This window comes from Lichenostomus cassidix, chromosome W, assembly GCF_008360975.1.
Source record: "Lichenostomus cassidix isolate B80296 chromosome W, HeHo_3.0, whole genome shotgun sequence".
Taxonomy (NCBI): Eukaryota; Metazoa; Chordata; class Aves; order Passeriformes; family Meliphagidae; genus Lichenostomus; species Lichenostomus cassidix.
The window spans coordinates 16,144,975-16,160,237 of record NC_139510.1 but is presented as its reverse complement, the minus strand read 5'-3'; the positions used below and the strand labels follow the sequence as shown (position 1 = coordinate 16,160,237).

The 15,263-nt window shown below is 49.6% G+C and overlaps 1 long non-coding RNA gene across 1 annotated transcript in view; it reads right to left on the bottom strand.

Moving 5' to 3' along the window:
- Positions 1-15,167, bottom strand: part of LOC146425585 (uncharacterized) — a 24,723-nt gene extending 9,556 nt beyond the window's left edge. The window contains exon 1 of the long non-coding RNA XR_014846516.1: positions 14,392-15,167. This is a non-coding gene — a long non-coding RNA (uncharacterized LOC146425585). The remainder of the gene's footprint in view (positions 1-14,391) is intronic.
- Between the last annotated feature and the right edge of the window lie 96 nt (positions 15,168-15,263).

Here is a 15,263-nt window from a genome sequence, read left to right as displayed (position 1 = left end):
TGACTTCAGACCCTCTGTAACTTTGACTCCAGAATCCCAGTGGTCGGCCTCGGGTCTCACCAGGCACTTTCTGCCAAAGGCTCCAGGACAGACCATGGCTCCCGGCTGCAGAGTAAAGCACATTCTTTACCTCTGGTCCTGTCCTGACTGGGCCAAGTGCTACCGCATGAGCGATTTCCTGTTTGATCTGGGTGAAGGCTTGCTGCTGTTCAGGGCCCCAGTGGAAATCATTCTTCTTGCGGGTTATGAGGTAGAGAGGACTCATGATCTTGCTGTACTCAGGGATGTGCATTCTCCAAAAGCCTATGGCGCCTAGGAAAGCTTGCGTCTCCTTTTTGTTGGTTGGTGGAGACATCGCGGTGATCTTATTGATGACCTCAGAAGGAATGTGACGCCGTCCGTCTTGCCACTTTACTCCCAGGAACTGGATCTCTCGGGCAGGTCCCGTGACTTTACTCTTCTTGATGGCGAAACCGGCTTCCAGGAGAATTCTGATGATTTTCTCTCCTTTCCCAAATACTTCTGTGGCTGTGTCCCCCCACACAATGATGTCATCAATGTACTGCAGATGTTCTGGAGCCTCACCCTTTTCCAGTGCAGCCTGGATCAGTCCATGGCAGATGGTGGGACTGTGCTTCCACCCCTGGGGCAGTCGGTTCCACGTGTACTGCACACCTCTCCAGGTGAAAGCAAACAGAGGCCTGCACTCTGCTGCCAGAGGAATGGAGAAAAAGGCATTGGCAATGTCGATGGTCGCATACCACTTTGCTGCCTTGGATTCCAGCTCATACTGAAGTTCCAGCATGTCCGGTACAGCAGCACTCAGTGGTGGTGTGACTTCATTCAGGCCACGGTAATCCACTGTCAGTCTCCATTCTTCACTGGACTTACGCACCGGCCATATAGGGCTGTTAAAGGGTGAGTGAGCCTTGCTGACCACCCCTTGGCTCTCCAGTTCCCGAATCATCTTATGGATGGGGGCCACAGAGTCTCTGTCAGTGCGGTATTGCCGGCGGTGCACTGTTGCTGTAGCAATTGGTACCCGCTGTTCTTCAATTCTCAGTAGTCCTACAGCAGATGGGTTATCTGAGAGACCGGGCAGGGTATTCAGTTGTCTTATGTCTTCCGTCTCTACGGCTGCTATCCCAAAAGCCCAGCGATGTCCCTTTGGGTCTTTGAAATATCCACTCCTGAGATAATCTATGCCGAGGATGCATGGGGCGTCTGGACCAGTCACAATGGGGTGTTTCTGCCACTCGTTCCCAGTTAAACTCACTTCAGCTTCCAGTACAGTCAGCTGCTGGGATCCTCCTGTCACCCCAGAAATGGAAATGGATTCGGTCCCCACATACCTGGATGGCATCAGGGTGCACTGAGCGCTGGTGTCAACCAAAGCCGTGTATCTTTGTGGGTCAGATGTGCCAGGCCATCGGATCCACACAGTCCAATAGATCCGATTATCCCTTTCCTCTACCTGGCTAGAGGCAGGGCTCCTCTAATCCTGTTTTTGGTGCACGATGTTCTTCTCCTGTAAATGTGTTCCTGAGGTCCCTTCAAGAGGATCAGTCATATTATCACTTCCATTCTGTCTGGAGTTCTGTCCACAAGAGACTGGGGCAGTGTTGTACCTAGATGAGCCTCCTGAAGTGGATGTTTCCTTTTTCAATTCACGTACCCGGGCTGCTAAGGTGGAGGTGGGTTTCCTGTCCCACTTCCTCATGTCTTCCCCATGCTCTTGAAGGAAAAACCAGAGGTCACGTCGTGGAGTTTGTTTTCTTTCCCTGATTGGAGTACGTCTGCTCCTGATGGCAGAGACTCGGGTTGGTTTTGGTGTGGCATGGAAAAATCTTTCTGTGAGCTCTTTCCTTAGTTTCTGGAGGCTCTCTTCAATCAATCTCCGGACTTGCTCAGCCAGGTTTGTTTCTACCGATGAGACCTGGGTGCGTATTGGGGCGGTGACAGTGTCCTCATAAATTCTCAGTTTGTTTGCTAACACGCCCACCTGGTCTTCGCCTTCCCTCCACTGCAGTGTTGCCAGGTAACGAGAGTATATCTCTGGTCCGAGCCGCGCGAATCTTAGCTACATTTGTGAAGTGCACCGGACATTATCTGGGCTCTTGGGGAATCTCTCGTTGTCTGAGAAAACGATCTCTAGCACGGCCAATTCCCTCAGGCATCGGATACCTTGTTCTATTGTGTTCCATTTCCTTTGGTGCATCTGGAGGTCTTCTTTGCACAGGTATCTGTCCCGTACACTCAGCAGCAATCGCCGCCAGAGGCTGAGAGTTTCCTGGGTTTTCCCAATTCCCTGGTCAATGACCACATCCTGAGACAGGGATCCCAGTTGTCTGGCCTCACTTCCATCCAGAATAGTGTCATTAGCTGCGGCGTCCCAGATACGGAGCAGCCAGGTCAAGATGGACTCATTCGCCTGCCGGGTGAATTCCCTCCGTAGGTCACGCAGCTCCCCCAGGGATAGAGAGCGAGTGATGATCTCCGGCTCTGTCTCTTCTGCTGGGTGAGATGGTCCTGCCGCATCCTCATCAGTCGCTATGCGGACTGATTTGCTCTTTGATTTCTTTTTCTGGACGGGAGCAACTGCTACGGGCTTCGGCTGTTTTGATTTGCTTTGTTTCTCCTCTGCAAGAAGACAAAATATTTTCCTGATCTGCAGCATGAGGTACAGGGTGCTGGTCAAAGAAAACAGAACTAACAAAAAGATTATGCCATCCCTAGCATCCAGAGAGAACTCAATATCCTCAAAAATGGCTGTGCCTGACCTGAAAGGCTGGAAGAAACCGCTCTCTCCTCCTAACCCCCGAGGCTGGGTATGATTGCTGAGGAGGTCCCAGATGTAGTGGCTCGGATTAGGCCAGGCAGATAAACTTGAGTATACGTTCCGAATGGTATTCATCGCCTCACAGGTTACCACGCAATAGGCATAATAAACCAATAGAGCAATTTTCATGCCATTCCCTGGTCGCAACAGGACCAATACGACAGGCAGATAGTTTCCCATTTGAGGAAAAATATAGAGAGCGAGATACAGCACCCATATAGATAAGCTGACCATCATGGTGATAGGATTTCTGAGTTTCCCCAGGTCGTGCCCCACGTTGGGCGCCAAAATATGTCTTGGTTTGAAAACAAACCAGTGGGAGATCACAAGTCAAGACTGAAATTAAAAATAAGTGAAATAATACAAGGAAAAGCACTGACAAAGTCAGATACAACCTAACACCCTGTTAGGGTGGTAGTAGCAGTCCAGCTGAAGTAGTCCAGTTGAAGTGGTGATCCTGTGAAGGTCTAGTCTCCAGCTGAAGATCCAGTAGTAGCTCTGGTCCTCTGGGAACCCAGTAGACAGGGCTAGCTCAGGCAGTTCCAAGGCCAGGTTATATCCACGTGGGAACACCTGGCTCCTCCCTCCTCGGCAGAGCATCTCACAATGGGATGAGATAAGTCCATGAGTCACACGGTGGGTCCCTGATGGCCCATTGCCTGTCATGCGGGGTGGGTCATTAGCAAGTGATAATAGCTAACGGATGGCCCATTGCCTGTCATCCGGAGTGGGTGATAGCAGCTAATGGCCCACAGCCGGTGGTAATAGAATACTTAACTACATCTATATTGCAACCTAGGACAGAGACGTCGGGCTCTGGTATTGGGGCCTGTGACTCTCACTGGTGCCACATTGATCCTCCTCATCTCGTCCCTAATCTCCTCCCTCAGGTCCTTCATCTCCTCTTTGATCTCCTCCCTGAGGTCTTTAACCACAGCAGAGACCTGAGCCCGCATCGGGTCACTGATTACACTTGCATAATACCTGAGCCTGTCAGCTATTGAACCCACCGTCTCTCGATTGCCATCAGCATTAATAGTTGCAAGGAAGGTGGCATGATGGTCTGGCCCTTGCCTTGCAAGGCTCCACAACATTTGCCCGGTGCACCTGACCTTATCAGGGTCATTTTCGTGCTGTCCATCCTTCCCAAAGAGCACCTCCATTATGGCTGCTTCTCTCAGCCATTGGATCCCTTCCTCAATGGTCTTCCAGGACAATTTACGGTGGGGATCCTGCATTCTGGCTCTGTTGGCAAACTTCTCTCTTACACCCATTAAAAGCCTCTCCCAGAGAGAAAGGGGCCCTGGCTCCCTTGCGAACACTTTGTCAACACCTGGGTCTTGGGCCAAGGGTCCCAAATTCCTTGCTTCATTATTATCCAGCTGCACACCTGGGCCCATAAGGTCCCAAACCCGAAGTAACCAGGTTTGGAAAGCTTCGTGCGCCCGTCTCTTAACATCATCTCGCAGATTACGGAGAGTATCAAAGTGGAAGGACTCAGTGATGATTATGGGCTCAGATTCTACTGCTGGTTGTGAGGGCAATGGCTCCCCATCATCATTAACTGGGCGCACTGATTTGGTCTTATACTTTGTACGCACCACAGGGGCAACTGCTGCTGGCTGTGGCTGCTCTTGGGATTCAGCTGGAACCTGGATGGTCGTAACATCTGTGGGTTCCACTGCTGCACCATCAGACTCTTTCCCTTTGGGGCGAGGAGAGGGTTTTACACCTGCTAGGGAGATGTATTCTTTCAGCAGCTGGTGTATTCTGTGTATTTCTTCCACTAGCACCCCTACCCATTCTGGACGGTTTGTTTCTGAGGCAGGCTGTTGGACAGGGTCAGGCTGTGGGGTATCTCCAGGCTCTGGGACAGCCTTGGGCTCTGTGGCTGCATCCCTATTCCCTGGCACAGCTGTTAGAACGGTTACCCAGGGAATTTTCACCTTATCCCGGAATGCAAAGTAGGATAGACCTATCAGCCACAGCAGCATCAGCCACTGTATGATATCATAAGCATTTAGAGAGTTTCCAAACCTTTTGAGCATTAGTTGGGTAGGCCCAAAGTAATGAGTAAATGGTTGAGAAAAACCTTCTCCTGGTGTTATCTCCTCACAAAAGGTACCATTACCAAACAAACTCCAAAAACATGTACTGATGGTGTCAAAAAACTGTAGCCATGTGCCTGCCGTTAAAATGAACTGAAAGATCCAGAAATTCTTCACCCTATTGGCCCATTGTGCAAAATGGATGACAGCCACAATAACCTTAGTTATAGGACCCATGTTTAGGTAGGGAGCTGCAAATGGGAAAAATGTGGTCACAATTATGTGCCAACCAAACCAGGGTATACTCAGCATAGTACCACTTAATGAGGTTTTCATCTTCACCACACTAAGATAGGTCTCACAGAAACTGTTATTCCTTTTTCTTCCAATGCCCTCGTGCCCCACATTGGGCACCAAGATCTGTCTTGGTTTGAAAGACAGGTGTCTGCCAAGAGAGGTTGAACCCTCCCTTAGAACAGAGAATGTGATTTTTTTCCCTCCCTCCGAATTATTTAATTTTGTAAATCAAGGGCTTTCAGGCAAAGGTATGGAAAAAAAAGGAATATCAGTTCTTTACTAGTATCTATAAACAAACAATAACAATAATAGCAACCACAACTAGAACCAGAAAACCAATAGCAGATAACTTGTGAGCTGCTGAGCCTTTTTCCCGTGTGGTGTAATCACGGTTGCAAGCAGCAGGGGCGCTGTTGAGCTCCCGGCCGGGCAGGGCAGGTGCGATGACTCCCGAGCGACTGCAGGTGGTGCTGTGGCGCAGGGTCAGGTCAGCGTCCGGCAGCTGCAATGGCGGACAGGCTGAGAAACACGCAGGGCAGCGAAACAGCTCGAAGCAGCGAGAAAGCAGGGCAGCAGGGGCGGGTGCCGGCTCTCTCTCCCCGGCCAGCGAGGCAGCGAGGATTTCTGCAGTCACAGCAGACGCCGCGGTCTCGTGCGGTAGAGGACGGGGACAGGCAGCAGAGGCCGCGGGACACTCCCGGCAGCAGCCGCGAGGGAACGCAGCCCGGGGGGAAAACGTGCCCTTCCCCGTGGGGAGAAAGGTTGAATCAAAGCTCACCCAGCCAGGAGAAGAGAAAAAACAGGGCACAGTTGGATTCGCTCTGGTCCCAGGCGAAGAGCAGCAAAAGAGCAGCCTCTCCCCTCAGCGTCCGAACCACGAGAGAGCGTTCCCAGGGCCGGCTCTTCCCTTACCGTGCCCTCCCAAGCACACCTTTTGTCTTTTACAAAAGACTTGATGGCTCTAAAACACCCAACTATTTGTTGCTTAGTAACAGGAATGGGAAGAAATTCCAAAGGTACTCAACCCCCGACAATTGCCAATTGGGCTTCCTCCATTGCTGCAGCAACCTTCATGGTGCGTTAGCCACAATCCAGGAGTCAGTATAGAGACAGAATACAGGTCACTTTTCTTCTCCTTCAGCGGCCTCAATGACTCATCATGTGGGACTCCACACAGCAATTTTCCACCTCTGATGGTTTCCTTTTACGAGGCAGGATCCATCAGTAAATAGAGCATAGCCTCTTTCATCTTCTGATAACTCATTATATGGTGGTGCTTCTTGAGCACAAAGTCACCTTTCAAAGAAATTGTCCAAAATTTCTGCCTTTTTTCATGGATTCTTGGGCAATTGGTTTTCCCCAGTCGGACTCCTTGTGTGATCAGTGCTACCTACCCACTTACTCCATGGAGCACCGGTTGCATGATGCGTTGAAGGGATGCTTCCTTGGAACATCTAGTGTAACACATGAAATTGCAGTGCCAAGAGGAGACATGCTTCTTTCCCAAGAACTTCTGAGGATGCACGAATCCCCCCATATGCAACTAATATTTCTTTTTCAGTTGGATTGTAGTGGGCTTTCTGATCCTCAATAACTCCAGCTCCAAATCCCTAATGGTGGACCTCAGGTTTCTCTTGAAGTTCTTTGCCAGAAGCTCCAAGTGAGACTGTGCTACCTAGCTGCAGGGTAGAGTATATTTTGCAGGGCTGGTCCTGTCCAAACAAGCCCAAGAGCTACCGCACAAGCTATTTCCTGTTTGATCTGCTCAAAGGCCTGTTGTTGCCCAAAGCCCCACTGAAAATGGTTCTTCTTCCAGGTCACTCAATAGAGGGGACTCACGAGCTGACTATAACCTGGAATGTGCATTCTCCAGAACCTCACAAGGCCTACAAAAGCCTGTGTTTCTTTCTTCTTAGCTGGTGAAGACATAGTTGCTACCTTGTTAACCACATCCATATGCACATGATGGCGGCCATCGTGCCATTTAATGCTCAAGAACTTGATGTCCCGTGCAAGTCCCTTGACCTTGCTTTTCTTTATGACAAACCCAGCTTTCAGAACATTCTGAACTACTCTTTTTCCCTTCTCAAACACTTCTTCTGCCTTATTGCCCCACACAATGATGTCATCAATGTATTGTAGATGTTCAGGGGCATCACCCATTTCCAGTACACTTTGGATCAGTCCATGACAGATGGTGGGGCTGTGTTTCCACCCCCGGGCAGTTGATTCCAGGTGTATTGGATACCCCTCCACGTGAAAGCAAACTCTGGTCTGCACTCTGCTGCCAGAGGAATAAAGAAAAATGCATTGACAATGCCAAGTGCAGCAAAGTGAACTTTGACTCCAGTTCATATCGGAGCTCTAACATATCCGGTACAGCAGCACTCAGTGGGGGCGTTACTTCATTCAGGCCACAATGGTCTACTGTTAAACTCCACCCTCCACCAGACTTTTGCACTGGCCATATGGGACTATTAAAAGGAGTCTAGCTGTTCACTCCTTGACTCTCCTTATCCACCTTTTCTTTGTCACTACTGGGGGCAATTACTGCAGTTGTTGTTGTTGTTTGGGTCCCTATCTCAGCCATAGTGTCCTCAAACGCAGTTAGGGTCGCTGCCTCAGCCACAGTCCTCTGAAAGTACTGAACTGTGGCTCGATAGGCTCAGGTCAGGCCCCAGTACAGGGTGAGAAGCTGCTGGGTTTCATCAGGGTAGGCAAGGCACCCTTCTATCAGGTGACGCGCCAGTTTGCCAGGGTTCATTGCCTGTTCAGGTGTAAAGTCCCAGGCAATGGGACGTGATAAGCACTCTAGGAACCTGCACAAATCCTTCCACACACACTGCCACCCAGGGACCAGCCGCTTCAGGACACATTTCAGTATCTCCTCACCTACAGTTTGTTTTGTCTTACACCAGGATGGCACCAGATTCCACAAACCCCATAGTGTGCCAACACTATTAGTTAATAGTATTCAACAGCTTACACAAGGATGAACAAAGAACACAAGAGCCCGCATTCTAAAACCATCCACATCAATCCCGGGTAGGGAGAGGGAGATGAATTCCCTCATTGTCCCCAGAAAATAGCTCCCCCTACACAACAAAGCCATCAATATCACAGCAAAGTACTGAGCCATTGTTTGTATCAACATGTTCCCAAACTCAACAAAACAAAGAGATAAGCAGTGCACCTGACAAACTCCATGTCCTGCACAGGAGCTTGCTGCTCAACAACTACTATTACTATGGCATGCAAGATATAAAACTGTCGTTGTCTCGGCCCACATTTGGCAAAAAAAAGATTGTGGTTGGGTTGACCTTGGATGGATGCCAGGTGCCCACCAGGCTGCTCTATCACTCCCGTTTCTCAGCTGGAAAGGGGAGAGAAAATAAGATAGAAAAAAACTTGCATGTTGCAATAAAGCAGTTTACTAAAGCAAAAGTGAAAGTTTGCATGCTAACAAGCAAAGAGGAAAAAGAAAATAATTCCATCCTCTAGTTCCCATCAGCAAGTGCTGTCCGGCCACTTCCAGGAAAGCAGGGCTTCAGCACATATAGCGGTTGCCTGGAAAGGCAAACGTCGTCATAAATAATGAATGTACCTCCTTCCTCCTCCTTTTCTTAGCTTTTATACCTGAGCTGACGTCATAGGGTACGGAACATCCCTCTGGCCAATTTGGATCAGCTGGCCTAGTTGTGTCCCCTTCCAGGATCTTGCAAACCTGCGGCCTACTGATAGGGGGCGGAATGTTGGAGAGACAGCGCTGATCCTGCGCCAACACTGCTCAGCAGTAGCCAAAACACTGGTTTCTAGCTACCAATGAAAAACACTATCTAGTAAGTAGTAGAGTAAACCTTGCCAAAGAACTATGTTGTGCTTTCACTTTTATATTAAACCTGATTTTGCCGATACCTTTGCAAGTGATTCTTTAAGCGACCTGAAACACCCATTCGCACTACTTGACTGTTGCAATCTGCTCTAATCACAAAGAAGAAAAGTGAGCTCTCTGTGGATTACAGATAGAATCCTGAGGTTCGAAATATTCCCCAAAACGTGATTAAGACTAAACAAGGTTAAATGTTTTTTGCCAAAAATATTGATATATTTTATTTAACAGTAAAAGAGGCAAATAGAAAGAAACAGAAAAAAAAAAAAAGAAAGAAATGGAAAAAGGGGTGTGTGGGAAGGGGACAGGGAAAGTGAGAGAGACAGATTAAGTAGAAACATATCATCACTCTGTGGGTCGCAACGTCATCTCATCGGTCCTCTCCATCTGGTCGTCTTGGTGGTGAGGGTCCCTTGCCAAAAAGCATAGAATCCAATGGATGAATATGTTTGGGCCAGGTGGGAACGCCCAGGAGCCTCCCCTGAGGGGGGGGCACGTTTGACACTGTCTCTTGCAAGACTTTGGGTCAGTTGCATCATTTTGCATCACATGCAGTGCTCTAGTGCACGGTCTGGGGACCCCTTCAGGGGGGCCTTTGATAGACCATGGCAGCCCCTCAGCTGCCCCTCATGTGAATGTCCCATAGATGTGGCTTTCCTGGGGTGGGGGCCCTGCAGCTGGGCCAGTTTGTGTAGCGAAGGATGGGCGTTCACTGCCTCTGACCAGAAGCTTCTTGCCATACACCCAAAACCTCTCCTCCTCCCGCCTTTGGTGGGGGAGGGATGTCTGTGCAAACCTGGCAGCAGATAAACCTGGTGCTATGGCCTCCACCCTGAAGCTGCTGGGCGGAGCCCGATGCTCTTCCAGTCTTATCCATTACTTCCCAGATGCTTTGAACAATAGTGTCAATTTTCTTATCTCTATCCCTTAGGCGGTTTAACTCATAGTTGAGAGTTTAAGTCAGGAGGCCCATTCAGGGTGGGCTTCTGTGGTGCAGCTTCGTTATACAGTTTTAACGGAAAAAATTCCTTCATAAAAAATGTTAATGCCATAAACCATAACATTTCAGTCTCTGCCATTGGCGTAGGTGCCAGGATGGCAAGTGATATTCGTGAATACTTACAGAAGCATGGAATAAGTCCAAGTCCTAAGTTCTAAGAGAAATGGGCTTGGCAGGGATCTGAAAGCTGTGGAAGAACGTCTAAAAGCAGCTAGGAGCTGCATGAAGGCTAGCAATGACAAAGGAATTAGTTGCAATAGGTTAGGCACCTGCCTAGGCTCAGGGGGAACCTCCTCACAGTATTCCAGGACTTAAAGGAGGCTACAAAGAGGACAGAGACTCTCTTCACATGGAGGCACATGGAAAAGACAAGGGACAACGGGCACAAGTTGCACTAGCCCCCACTGCTGTAGGTTTTCAAAATGCAATTGGACAGGGTGCTAGAAAATCTCATCTAAGCTCCCTTTCCCACAAAAGGCTGGACCAGATAATCTTTTGAGGTCCCTTCCCACCTGGGCTGCTATAGGATACTACAATTCTCCAGTGGATGTCGGTTTCAGAACCCTTCTCTCTCTCTGGTTTGGAGCTAAGTATCAGAAACCTTGCCTGCGAGGCAAGATAGAGAATTCCACCAGGCGCCACAGACTTCTAAAACCTATGGCAATCACCCATTCTCTCCGAATGTATAAGCAATACCTAGCATCTCCAAAACTCCCCTGCCCCCTGGAAGTGGGAAGGCCTAATAGATGCCTTAGGGAGTTTATACAGACAGAACCATAGACGCTACCTACCTCAATCATTCTCTAAGGAAACACTGCACCAGGGCAGTTTCCATCTACTTCAGGGAAATCATTTCTGTCTCCTCCCCGGGATGATTAAATAAAGGTGAAGTCCTCAGGTTACTTACACACCCGCGTCACCAAACTTCACCCAATCGCTTGGGAATGTTGAAGAGATGAAGATGCCTTTCATTCGGCACCTCACATGCCTCAGTAACATAGGGTTCAAGGGCAATGAAGGACCGCCCAGCTTTTCCACACCCATCTCCATTTTTTTACAGCTGTTAAAGCAAGCTGAAGTTTGCTGTCTCACTACAATGTAGTTTTGGTTTGGGTCTGGCTGTGATGGAGGTAACTCTCCCCTAGCAGCCCACATAGTGCTCTGCTTTGCAGTTGTAGCTAGAAGGGTGTTGATAACACACCAGTGTTTCGGCTACTGCGGAGCACTGCTCCCACGGCGAGGAGGCTGTCGCTCCAACCACCCCCATCGACTAATAAGCTAAGAGTGGGCAAGAGGTTGGGAAGGGACAGAGCCAGGACAGCTGACCCAAATTGACAAAAGAGAGATTCCACTGTGCTATGGAAGCACCACAGCTGCCAGTCAGACCCATTGTTTTCTCCTACCATATCTCTCCTCACCAGAAAAGGGATATTAATGGGGCCTTATTACACAGCCATTAAAAAAGCGCTCCAATAAGAGGTGAACGCTTCCAACACATTGCACCATGCCGAAACCACCCTTGGACAACATGCCCGTACCACCCTTGGACAGCATGCCCGTAGCCTCACATACAACATCTTCTACAGTTTTAGCAGCAGCCTGTACGGGCTTTCTGTACATTTGCGTACCATTGCCAAAGAGCTAAGACGTTGCTTCCTATAAGACATGGAGACTGCTAAGCACTTCCAGCATCACGCTTCAAATTAACAGTCAAATCACTACCTATCTATGGAATGCTGTTATCAGGCTGAAACATTCCACATACTTGCACTCCAGGGAGACTTTGAACTTGTAGAACTACTTCCCCGCAGTAAGACGCGCAAGACCGGAGATGATATCCCCATGACAAATCTTTATTGTGCAACTGCTGCTCAAAGCTTTTATTACCTTCCACAGACACACGGCACAAAGAATGACACATCGACAGCGGCTAAACTGATGGGCAACAGACGAAATCCATTCAGTGGCGATTTGTACACGTGTGGCAACTCCTGCGGTGCAAAACCCTTAGCCAGGTGGCCAGTCCAACTGACGGCCACCCAGAATGGGTAGATGTATGAGAGAGACAGACTGCCCACCCTCGGGCCCTTCATCCACAACCATCCGGAATCCATTGGTCAGGCCCAGGTGAGCAACACACATCTCGCCAACAATCATTACATGCCCAAGAAGCTGGAGAAGGAAGTACAAACTCATAAATAAGTAAAAAAAAAAAAAAAAAAAGGAACAAAGAGGGGAGAGGGCACAGGAAGGGAAGGAACGAGAGCAAAGAACTACCCAGAGAAAGCAGTTAGCCAATTCCTAGCAATTCAACCATTGCGCTTCAAATTAATGTCTGTCCACCCACTCACAACTGGTGCTTTTCAAGCAAAGCTACACAGACCAATTATGCACACTATAGGGGCAAAAAAGAGCTAGGACATTCTTTTTAAGCTAGACAGCAACGAGCTACAAAACAGCCACAGAAGCTGACTTTGTGTCTGGGTTAAAGCCCCCATCGTGTCTTCACGCAACACAAGCAATCCTGGTAGAAAATAAACTTTAGGCTGCCTGTTGCAAGGGTTTACAAAGTCTTTGAACTTGACTTTCATAGCTAAAAGCAAAACATCCAGCACCTCTCAACAAGCTTTGCCCTTCCTCGCCCCTGACCTGCCAAAAAGCCCAAGCCCTCTTCCCCATGTTAGACGAGTAGTACTAGTTCTTTCTCTAAACCATGACAATAGGCACCAGACTGCACTCCAAAACAACACTGCATTTTGCACCAGAAGTACATACCCAGGGATGAGCACTGCTTTATATCACTGCTCTTAGTCAAAAAGCTCAACTCCATTACAAGCTAGAGGCAAAAGATTATAGTGCCAGAAAACCCAAAGTAGACTACTGTGCCCTGTCAAGAAGGAAAGGGGGGATGGGAAAGAGTCTAGTACATGAGGAACTAACTACAGGTACAGTTCAGCATACAGAAAGCTCCAACAGTACTTACAGATTCACCAGAATCTCCTGCTTCAGACCACCCGTTAATTGGCTCCTTAGGCATGACTAGGAAAAGTGTCCCAGCTTGGGGTGAAAGATCATGGGATGCACAGCACTGGAGGAAGAGTAAACGTTTAAAACATAACCGGCTTCAGAGAAAGGTAATAGCTTATGCAAATCCACCTGCCCCGCTTAACTCCTACAGAAGCAGATTACCAGATACCTCAGACACAAGCTGGAACATTCATTTTTCTTGCGTGATACTAATGCTTTCTATACCCAAAATGCAACATATTTACTGAGACCCCTCCAGAAGTGGGATTCAGCATGGAAGCCAATGGGGGAAGGAGACCGGCCACTAGTTGCTATTAGCGAACTCCAGTATGTTTTAGATCGGGCTGATTGTTTCCTCAGCAGTTCTATTGGATGTGGTCCGCGCAGAGGCAGGAGACAAATGGCTTAACTGAATCAGCAAAGAGTTTAGTGAAGTGGGAGAACAGCGGCCATTGTTTCCCACACGACAGGGAGCTCAAGTATCGAACACACGCATAACCACAGGAAGCCTGCAAGTGCATAGGACGAGTCTGTCTTCTACATTGCATGCAATCCCTACCTTCAAAAGCAGAAGGCATCCCTAATTATTAACCGTCAGCATTTTAATAGCTACATCTTACGAGATATTACCTTAAAGTTAACATCACGTAGGCAACGGCTGCATTGTCGTCCCCCCCCCCGGTCTAAGCAGCTCGCTCTCGTTCCCAGCACCAGCACCCGTGACCCTTGCAAGCATGCTGTTATCACGGTCCCACTTCCCCACAGAAACAAGATCCGGAAAGCTTTGGCAGCCTGCAGGATGACCACTTTCTAGATTTGTTTTTTTTTTTTTAAGAAAAACTAAAGAAATCTGTACTTCCTTGGCCTAATAATCCGGTTTGGAGGTTCAGAACCAAATCCTAGCACAGCGCAGCTGTGAAACCTCTTCGATGCTATTACGAGACACACTGAGACCAAGTTACCGTCGGAGGCTCTTCTCTACGCGCGCACACGACACGGTGGGGGCGGGATCCGAGGCGAGTCCAGACAACACCAGCAACCCAGTACGCGCCGCGGCAGCCGGAGAGGTAGGGGCGCGGCACCGAACAAGCTTAGGGATGGTGCAGTAGAGAGCGCCACAACCCGGAGAGGCCCCGTCCGTCCATCCACCTACCCTCAGCAGCAGCGCCGCCGCACGCCCTGCCGTGCGCCCTTGCACCGCGCACCGGGTGTCCTAGGCTCAGATGCCCGCGAGCGCGGGAGGAGGGAGAGAAGGGGAGAGGAACCGCGCACAGAGCAAAGCCGCGGCTACCTCCTCGTCCTCGTCGCTGACGATACCAGGGAAACGCCTTGCCGATGATCTTTCCGAAGACAGTAGTGGCGCCACCAGGGCGAGAGCCCAGCACCCCGATACTCCCGTCAGCCAAGGACAACGCCCGCGTCCGCCCCGACACTTCCTCCACTAAGCCAGGCCCTCCGCGACGCCCATTGGGCCGACGGATCGCCGCCGGCCGATCCCGCGTCTCGATTTGCTGTCCCGCCTGTCGTTTTCGCTTGTCCCCGACTCCTTGGCGGGTCCGCCCTCGTCGAGCTGGTGCCCTCGGGGCGCGGAGGGATCTGCCTCGCGTAGTGCTGCGGCCCTGAGGGCGGGCTACGAGGTCGCAGAAGAGGCTGTAGTAGCTACAAGTACTATTGTTATTTGTTACCGCATCAATTCCACTCCAGACGTGCCTGTGCCTTTTTGGTGCTGCTCGCTCCACTCAAATGACTGCTTTTGCCACGGCGGGGCAGGTCTGGCCTTAACTGCTCAAGAGATTTCGCAGAACCAGCAGAAGTTGCTCTACATTTTTCCCTGAAAGCCCCACTTCCATTGCAGACATTTCTAAGCTGCACGTCTCCTGGGAGAAAATACAATACAAAGTGTGCATTTGGCGCTGCTGGCTTGAGGGCTCGAGATAGTAGGATTTGTGTTAAGTTGGGTAGGAGGCTTTTAGAAAAATAGGCAGTGTCCCCAAAGCTGCCCAAGGGTGGTCTGTGGTGCCCTGCAGCCCCGGGGACAGTGAGCACTTTGCGTGATCTACGCAACCATCTTGTAACATGTATAAACCCTGCTTTCCTCTATATCGGGCTAAGGATATCCTTGGCCCCCTTCTCAGCAAGGGCATGATTTAAGAAAGAGACAAA